Genomic DNA, 8,880 nt, shown 5'->3' with positions numbered 1-8,880 from the left:
CATGCAACAAAAAGAAATTATTTTAGAAGTTTTAATCAAGTGTGCTATTTTGTTTCATGCAATAAAAGAAATTGTTTTAAAAGTTTAATTAATTGTGTTACCTTAATTTATTGCAAGAAAGGTTTGGTTTTAAGCTTTTGTTTTTGTTTTTGATTTTTCTGAAACATCATACGTGGGGAGTAGAGGAATTGTTCTAGAGTTTTCATTAAAGGTTTAGAGATTAATTTTCAAGAGTGATACGTGAGAAGTTGTTTCCTTTTTGTTTTGAATTTCAATTGAATAGTGAAAGGAAGTTTTCGTTTAGACTTTTCGTTCCCTATTTTATTTAACTTCAGTTTAAAATTTATGGAATACTTTTAAGATTTGTTTAGATTAGAAATTAGGGTAATTTATTTTCTGTTTACTTATTTCGTGTTATTTATTTTTCTCACTTCCTTAAGTTTTCATTTAATAGTGATTACAATTGTTATGTGTTATTTTGAGAATTTGTGATTTAATTACAAAGATGAATTCTAGAATCTTGGTTTTGGGCATTTTCAATTTTCAGTTCATGTTTTGACAATTACTTTCTAATTTAGTTTAATTCTTAATTTGGTTTTATTAATTTCTGAGTTTAATTTATTAGTCCTTTATATTCCAATCCAACAATCAAAATCTAAAACATGAATCTAGTCCATGACTAGTACCCTTTTCCATCTATTGCACATACCATCATTTTATTTTCTCTTTGTGAAGTTTTTCATTTTTTTCAACGAGTTTGATTTCTAAGTAACTTTCCCTGAGGAGACGATCTAGGAATTTATTCCTAATTATTACACAACATCCTCCTGCACTTGGGATAGCATTAGTGCTACTCATTTTTGAGTGAGTCAAACGCCTAGTGGGAAAAATTCTGTTTGGGTGATTGTTGACCGGTTAACGAAGAGTGCTCATTTCCTGCCCGTTAATAACACCGACTCCTTGGGTAAGTTGACACCCTTGTACGTGAAAGAAATAGTGAGGCTGCACGGCATACCAAAGAGTATAGTGTTGGATCGAGACCCAAGGTTCACATCGCAGTTCTGGAAAAGTTTGCAGGCAGCTTTGGGTACTAAGTTGAAGTTCAGTACTGCTTACCACCCTCAGACAAACGGCCAATCGAAGCGCACCACTCAGACCCTTGAAGACATGTTGCGAGCGTGTGTCATGGAATTTCAAGGGAGTTGGGAAAACCATTTGCCGCTCATAGAGTTTGCATATAATAACAGCTTCCATGCGACCATTCAGATGGCTCCCTATGAAGCTCTTTACGGGAGGAAGTGTAGATTGCCCTTGTGTTGGGATGAAGTCGGGGAGAGTAAGATTATTGGACCCAAAATAATTCAAGAGATGCAAAGCCAAGTCCGGATCATCAGAGTTAAAATGGCGGCAGCTCAGAGTCGCCAGAAAAGCTATGCTGATACCAGGAGGAGAGAGTTGTCTTTTGAAGTTGGTGATTGGGTTTATCTCAAAGTCTCTCCCATGAGAGGTGTTAAGCATTTTGGTAAGAAGAGGAAACTGGATCCGAGGTATGTCGGCCCTTTTCAGATTCTGGAGAAGGTAGGGTCTGTCGCCTATAGAGTTGCTTTGCCAGAGTATTTTGGGGATATTCATGATGTCTTCCACGTATCGTCCTTGAAGAAGAGCTTTGGATAGCAAGAGCCACGCTTCGTCGACCCAGAGGGCATTCAGTTGCAACTGGATCTCACTTATGAGGTTGTTCCATCGCAGATCATAGATTGGAAAGAGCAACAATTGAGGTCCAAGACGATACCTTTGGTTAAGGTGGCGTGGGGAGATCCGTTAGCTCAAGACTTCTCTTGGGAGCGAGTAGCGGACATGAGGGAGCAGTACCCATACTTGTTTGAGTAATGAAGGTACGTATCTAATCTTGATCACAGATGGTTTATGTGATTTTATGTGACTTGCTTTAAGTTGGTGGTTGATCTTGCAAATTTCGAGGACGAAATTTGTTTTAAGGGGGGAAGAATGTGATGACCCGCTTTTGCGTGTATTTTCACTGAAGGGTTGTTTTTAATTTAATTAATATATTGCTTTATTTATTTTAAATTATTGCGTTTTAAATTTGGTTTTTATTTGATTTACGGTTTTTAATCTCGTTCTCAGCGGATTTGTTTTGTTGTCCGAAGTGAGGATTGGACCTCATTTCTTCCTACATCTCCTTTTTTTTCCTTTTTTCCTTTTTCCCTTTTTCTCTTTTCTTTTTCTTCTTTCTTTTTTTCTTTTTCTTTTTTCCTTCTTTTCTTTTCTTCTCACGCGTAAACCCCCCCGATCGTCTCTCTCTCTCTCCTCTCCCATGCCAGAAGCACCCTCAGCCCCGACCCACCGCCGTCCGGCCACCGTGGGTGACACCACCCCCACCGGTCGAACCCCCTCCCTCTGGCGCACCACCCCACCGAACTCCAGCCCCATCTGGCCAGCCGTTTGGCTGAAAAATGCCGAACAAAGCCCCACGGATTTTGCCCCGATCCGCCGCCGTCGCTCCACCTCCGGCCACCACCTCTTCACCACTTTATCACTGGTTCCTTGCCGTCCTAACCCACCCATTTCCGGCCTCTAATAGCCACCGAAACAGCTCCCACGAGCTAGCTTTCCATTTTGGAAAATCCGGCCATCAACCACCGTTTTCGCCGCCACCCACGGCCAAACTTCACTTCCACTAACTTCATAATCATCCTTAGACCATTCCCTATCAATCCAAAGCCTTGGTTTGTACCCGTTCAAAAGTGGGTATTTTACAACCCACGGCCACAGTGAATTTTCACTGTTACGTTGCTTTCCTTCCGCCGTTTGCAACGCCACGTGTTTTCTAAAAATACCGTATAGCGCTGTAAGTATTTTCCAAACCCTACTTCTAGATTTAAATATATTTTGCTCATTCAATAAATAATTGTTGTTGGTTGGCTGATTCCAGACTGAGTACGAGGAGTTCGGGAGTCGGATGGATTGAGGACGGAGTGTTTGGTTTTGCTCGTTTGGGTTGCTTGATTATTTGTGCTATGTGGCGTGAGTTGCATATTGGGTTTATGTACATATTGTTTTTAATCGGAAAAGTCCCGTTTTATCGGCGTAAATGGTTTTTGGGGGCGTGTGTCTCACGAGCCCAAGCTGGGATGAGTTATTATCTCGGTGGAGCTCCTCTGGTCACTCGGGAGTAGATAAAACTGAGTGACATCCCCTGGGTTGTCGCAGGGCGACGACCGGATCGCACGATACGGTAACGCTGTCGTGTCGACTCCGTGGTCCCTAGAGTGGCAGGGACTAGAGGATGGCCTAGCCAAGTACGCGCGGGGCACGAGTCTGGGCATCACTCGTTTAGGTGTCACATGCGTGGTCGTTACCTGCGGTGTGGCACAGAGCCAGGGCGTGCGGATGATCCCTAGGGGAGATCATGGTGCATGCATAACCGGATTGTTTTTATGGTTTTCGGATGTGGGCCATTTTCTGGGAAAATGGCGATGCTTGGTTTCCGAGGTTTTTGATCCATTTTCTGGGAAAATGGTGGTTTGGGCCATTATCTGGGATAATGGCGAGGCTTGGTTTTAAGGGTATGTTTTTATGGGCCAAATGGGTTTTTTTGGCGTGCGTGGTAAAAATGTGGTTTTGCGGGACATGTGCATTGGCTTTTCTTGCATCCATGTTGTTTGAGATTTATATGTTTTTATCTAGTGGTGTTTGGAGTTTACTTACCTGCGGCACCATTTTTGGTACCGTAGATTTTGGTGCAGAGATCGAGGATGAGGAGGAGGAGGCTGAGTCCAAGGATGCGGCTCCGCCGGGTTGCTGAAGTTTATGTTTTGTATTTGGTATAAAAAATTATATTTGTGTCTTGTAATATTTATTTATGTACGTTTTGAATAGTTTTGTATTAAACAAGAAAAATTCTGGTACTTAGTTACTTGACTTGCTTTTCGCTGCGTAATTCTCGTGCACTTTCGTCGCTTTTTCACACACTGGGCACGTCGATAGGATGGTGACCCGTGATGTCATCATCCGGACGTCTCGATTTTCCCGTGTACGTGCGTGGGGATTTGGGGGCGCCACATGGCTCTTCCACTTCTCTTGGATGGGATTTCCTTGGAAACTCAAAAGACACATCTAGGGGTGGCGTGTGGCTCCTCCAACCAACCCTCTCTTGCACCATTTCCACCTTTGCCCTTTAATCACTTGTCAATATACAATGTATCTAGAGGTTAAAAGGTAAAATGCTCCTCAAATCTTCCTTGGGCTCTTCCAACCGTGTGCATGGATGCCATGTGGCGAAAAGGAGTGTGCATCTTTGAGCTAGCCGAAACCCTAAATCACTCCAAGGATCTCTCTTGTTCATCATTTTACACATAAGTATGCAAATTAACAAAGCATGAAAGAGATAAGACCAATGATTTTAATACTACATAGGTTCATACAAGTCTTTCGATCTCTATATTTACCTATGCCGAAATATCCAATATCTATCCTATAATTCCCTCTTTTGATAGTAAATCATAAGATTAAAATCATCTAATTAATGGCCAGTCAATTAGAAGCAATAAGCTCAAAATAAATCAGGCAAACATAGTAGAGAATTACTTTAAATTAACATAGAAAAGCAAGCATAATTTGAAATTAGATTACATCATTTTCCTAGAATAAAGAAAATTTAGTTCATGATAAAAATTAAATTCAACATAAACGAATTCACTATAATTTTTCTGAGAGAAATAGAAGAAAATGAGCACTGAAAAATACTCTCACCATCCCAGCCTCTCCATCTTAGCGTCTTCAAAATGAAAGGAAAATCTATTCTTCCATTCTATCTCGTCCATGCATCCACGAGCCAAGAACTAAAGCTGCCTTTTTTCAAATAAAATTTTCATTTAAATGAGAGAAAGTCTCTAGATGATAGGCTTCTAAATTTGGATTTTCATTTTCTTCACATCTGAAATAAAATTTAAATGATGGCAATGAAGCCTAAAATTAATAAAAATAAATAAAATTAGACTAAAGTTTAAAGTTAAGAAATGATAAAATATTTTAAATTATGCAAATCATTAAACACCCTTAAACTTACAACTTTGTTTGTCCTCAAACAAAAAGAAAATAAAATAAAAGACTGCTAGAAACGATATCAACTAGACCCCATAGAGAAGTATCATCACTTACAAAGCCATGATTTGAATTTAGATTTCATCACTAGTATCTTACTTTTTTAACATCAAACATAGCAGGAAAATCAATAAAAATTTAGCAATTTGTCAAGTAAGAGTTAAGCATTTACATCAACCTAAAGCTAAGACCTTGAGTATGTGTGTGTGTGATATAGTCAATTTAACTCCAAACCACATGCAAACTCAGATAAAAATAGAATAACTAAAATTAGAAGAATTCTCTCAAAACTTAACCCCATAAGTCCAATTTTCAGAAATCCTCTCCACTAATGTAGTTAAACACCAAAATCAAAGATCAAAAGGTCTTTAATCTAGTTGTAATGGCACGAAACTGGGTGAGGGGTAAAAAAGAAATGGATATGAAGAATCAAAGCAAACTGGAAAAATACTTAGTTGAAAGAACAATAAAAGAGATATCCACATGATTCAAACCATAACTCTTTCCTGACTATATGCTCAAATTGATGACATTATTGTTGTAATCAATGAAGCAATACCAACTACTCCTTTAACAAAATTTGAAGTGATACACACTCCACTTATTGAGTTTTTCCTCTCTTTTTTTTCAGCTTCTTTTATTTTCCCTTTTTCTTTTTAGTCCCTTTTTTTATCCTTTTAGCCACCTCGATTCTCGTAGCCTTTTCAAATTTTCAACCACTTCAGCATTTTTTTATTTTTTTGCCATTCATTTTTTTTCACACTTTGATCAAGCAGAGCAAACATAATGTGGATAATTTTCTTTTTGAACTAACTTTCTCTTTAAATGTAATTTCCACCAAAGTATTTTCTCAAATTGTAAATGATAGATTCCTGGTTTTTCAGGCTTAAAATGGGAATGGTTTATGTAGTTAAAAGAACAAATAAAGGCTTATGTAAAATAAGGCTCAAGGGGGTTGACTATGGAAATACACCATGCACTAAGGGCATGATACTGAGGACGGCTGAGAAAGCTTTTTAGTTATGAAAAAGAAATGCCTAGATCATTTCTCTAATATTTGGCATCAACCAATATTTCACCTCAAGGATCCATCAACGAATTCTAGTGCAAAGTAAGATTGAACTTCCCTGACCTAGTTAATCCAACTTCTTCTCTTCATAAACAAAATGGAATAGAGAAAAAATGACTATGTGCTTAATTATGTTTAAAGACAAAGATTTAAATCAAAGTACCTACAAAACTCCACCTGACATAAAAGAAAGTTTAGAAAATTGTTTTCAATCCTATCTTCAATCACAAATTTCAGAGTCATGGAGAATTCAATCATACTCAAATACATGCTTGGTAAGAGAATACAACAACTCAAGACTTGTAAAATCACATGTAAAAAATATATATATATATATATAATCAAATAAACCAAAAGATTATAGGAGTTTACACCCCCAAACTTAAACTAAATAATGTCCCCATTGTAATGCAAAAGTGAGAAAGATTGAAGAAATGAAAGGCACTTCTCAGGTTTCATATTAGCCGTAGTTTGTAATTTTTAACTCTTTATTCATGTTAAATAAACCTGCATCAAAATCCAAATTATTCAAAAAAATAATAATAATAAAAATAAAAGAAAAAAAGAAAGTTTTATGGGTCGCCTCCCATAAATACTTGTTTTAAAGTCTACAGTCAGACTTTTCAATTTTCATCAATCGGGGTCTTCATGAGGAATAAATGCACAGTTCCTATTCACTTGTTCTCCATAATAATGCTTCAATCTTTAATTGTTAGCTCTGAATATACTTCTTGTCTTATCCTTCAAATCTCAATTAAACTTCTTTATAGCCCAATAAGTTTTATGCTCCCTTAACACACACAATAGCTTTTGTGACGCCCCTAGATTTCTGTTTGGGGTTGGACTTACATCTGAAGCATCGGAATATACAACACAAGGTTACCTGCCCTCGATCATGACATATAAGATACAATGTTTCTAACATGCATCTAATATTATGCAATATTCACAATGGATAATTTTTTTTGAATACTATGCACCAAATTTATAACATCCCAAATAATTAAAGCATAATCCATGCATACTTAATAGTACGAGTCTTAGAAGACTATAATCTCAAAACATGGGAGATTAGACTCCATATTTACATTACCCAAATACACTATTGAGCCAGTTTGTCGATGAGATTAGCATACTGTCTAAAAAAACTAACTATAGAAGCTCTAAGCTCCGCATCGCTTCTGCGACGTCTAGTCAACCTCCTCTAGCCTATCAGTGTCCACTCTCTGCTCTGATCCTGACACATCGCCTAACATTCAGGGGGAATGGTAATTGGGATTACCACATTGAGATTTGATTAAAAATCTCAGCAAGTTAACAAAAAACTTCCACACATGTTAATGACACATGCATAGTAATAAAGGCATGAATGCATCAATAGTAAACAAAACATAACTGGACATAACATGGCTTGAAATAATAAGCATAATGTGATTTGACATAACATGGCATGAGTTGACATAACTTGAACTAAAACTGAAACTTAGCTTGAGTAACATGAACTTGAATCATATTACATGGACGTAAACTTGAAACATAACATGGATGTGAACTTGAAGCTTGGAATGAACATAAACTTGAATATAACGTAATGTGAAACATGACTTGAACGTGAAATACATGAACTTGGAATCTAGTACGGGTCCCCTTATGCCGTGTGTCCCTGCCGATTACTGCATCATAACACAGGTATCTACACTAGCTGTGAGTGCATTAATACATACTCCATAGTTATTGTGGCCCCACGTGTTCTACGAGTCACAATTGTTGTGTCTCACCCAGTGTATGCTCTATAATTGTTGTGGCCCCATGAATTATTTGTGCCACACTTGCTGTGAACACACGTAAAATAAAATATAGCTCTATCGGCGTTAGTGTCTGGCACGCTTCGATGACTAGCTAGTTAGGCCCCATTCGCAACCTGTTGACTGTACTTCGACAACCTAGGGAATTTCACACCTATTTAAACACTCCAGCATGAATAAAGGAGTTCCACTAGGACATTACCCCATTCTAACACTTAGGGTTGTGATTGACATGAGTAACTTAATATGACTATTCTCGAGATACACAAATTGTATTCGAGACAGGAAGTGACATGAATACGAAAGGACAAAAGTCTTGATGTAGCGTAACGTGACATGAGTGTAAGATGACAGACATGACGTACTTTCAGACATTAACATAACAAAAAATATTTCATAACATAACATATATGTAACAGACAATATTTCATAACATGGCAGAACATGTAACAGAAAATATTTCATAACATGGTATAACATATGACAGTGAATATTACATGACATGACATACATGCAATAGATAGCATAGGTAATATGACATACTTGCAATCGATAGTAACATGTGATAGAATATATTGCGTAACAGATAAGTATTTCATGACAAAATAATTTGTGTAACAGATAAACATGTGATGACATGGCATATATAACAACGTACAAACATAAATTGTAGTTCCCTTACCCTTTACATATACACAGTAAACTAATAGTAAGTTAAAAGTTAACTTACCTCGATCGTCACATTATACGAGAATAAAGTGCGAAACACGAGGAACTGAAAATAGTGATTCTAAAAAAATTAGAAATTTAATCACTAACAATTAGAAAACAAGCTAACTTAGAGTAAAATGACCATTTTACCCTCTACATGTGGGAAAATGA

The sequence above is a fragment of the Carya illinoinensis genome, chromosome 8, assembly GCF_018687715.1.
Source record: "Carya illinoinensis cultivar Pawnee chromosome 8, C.illinoinensisPawnee_v1, whole genome shotgun sequence".
NCBI classification, from domain to species: Eukaryota; Viridiplantae; Streptophyta; class Magnoliopsida; order Fagales; family Juglandaceae; genus Carya; species Carya illinoinensis.
Note: the sequence above shows the minus strand (reverse complement) of the source record.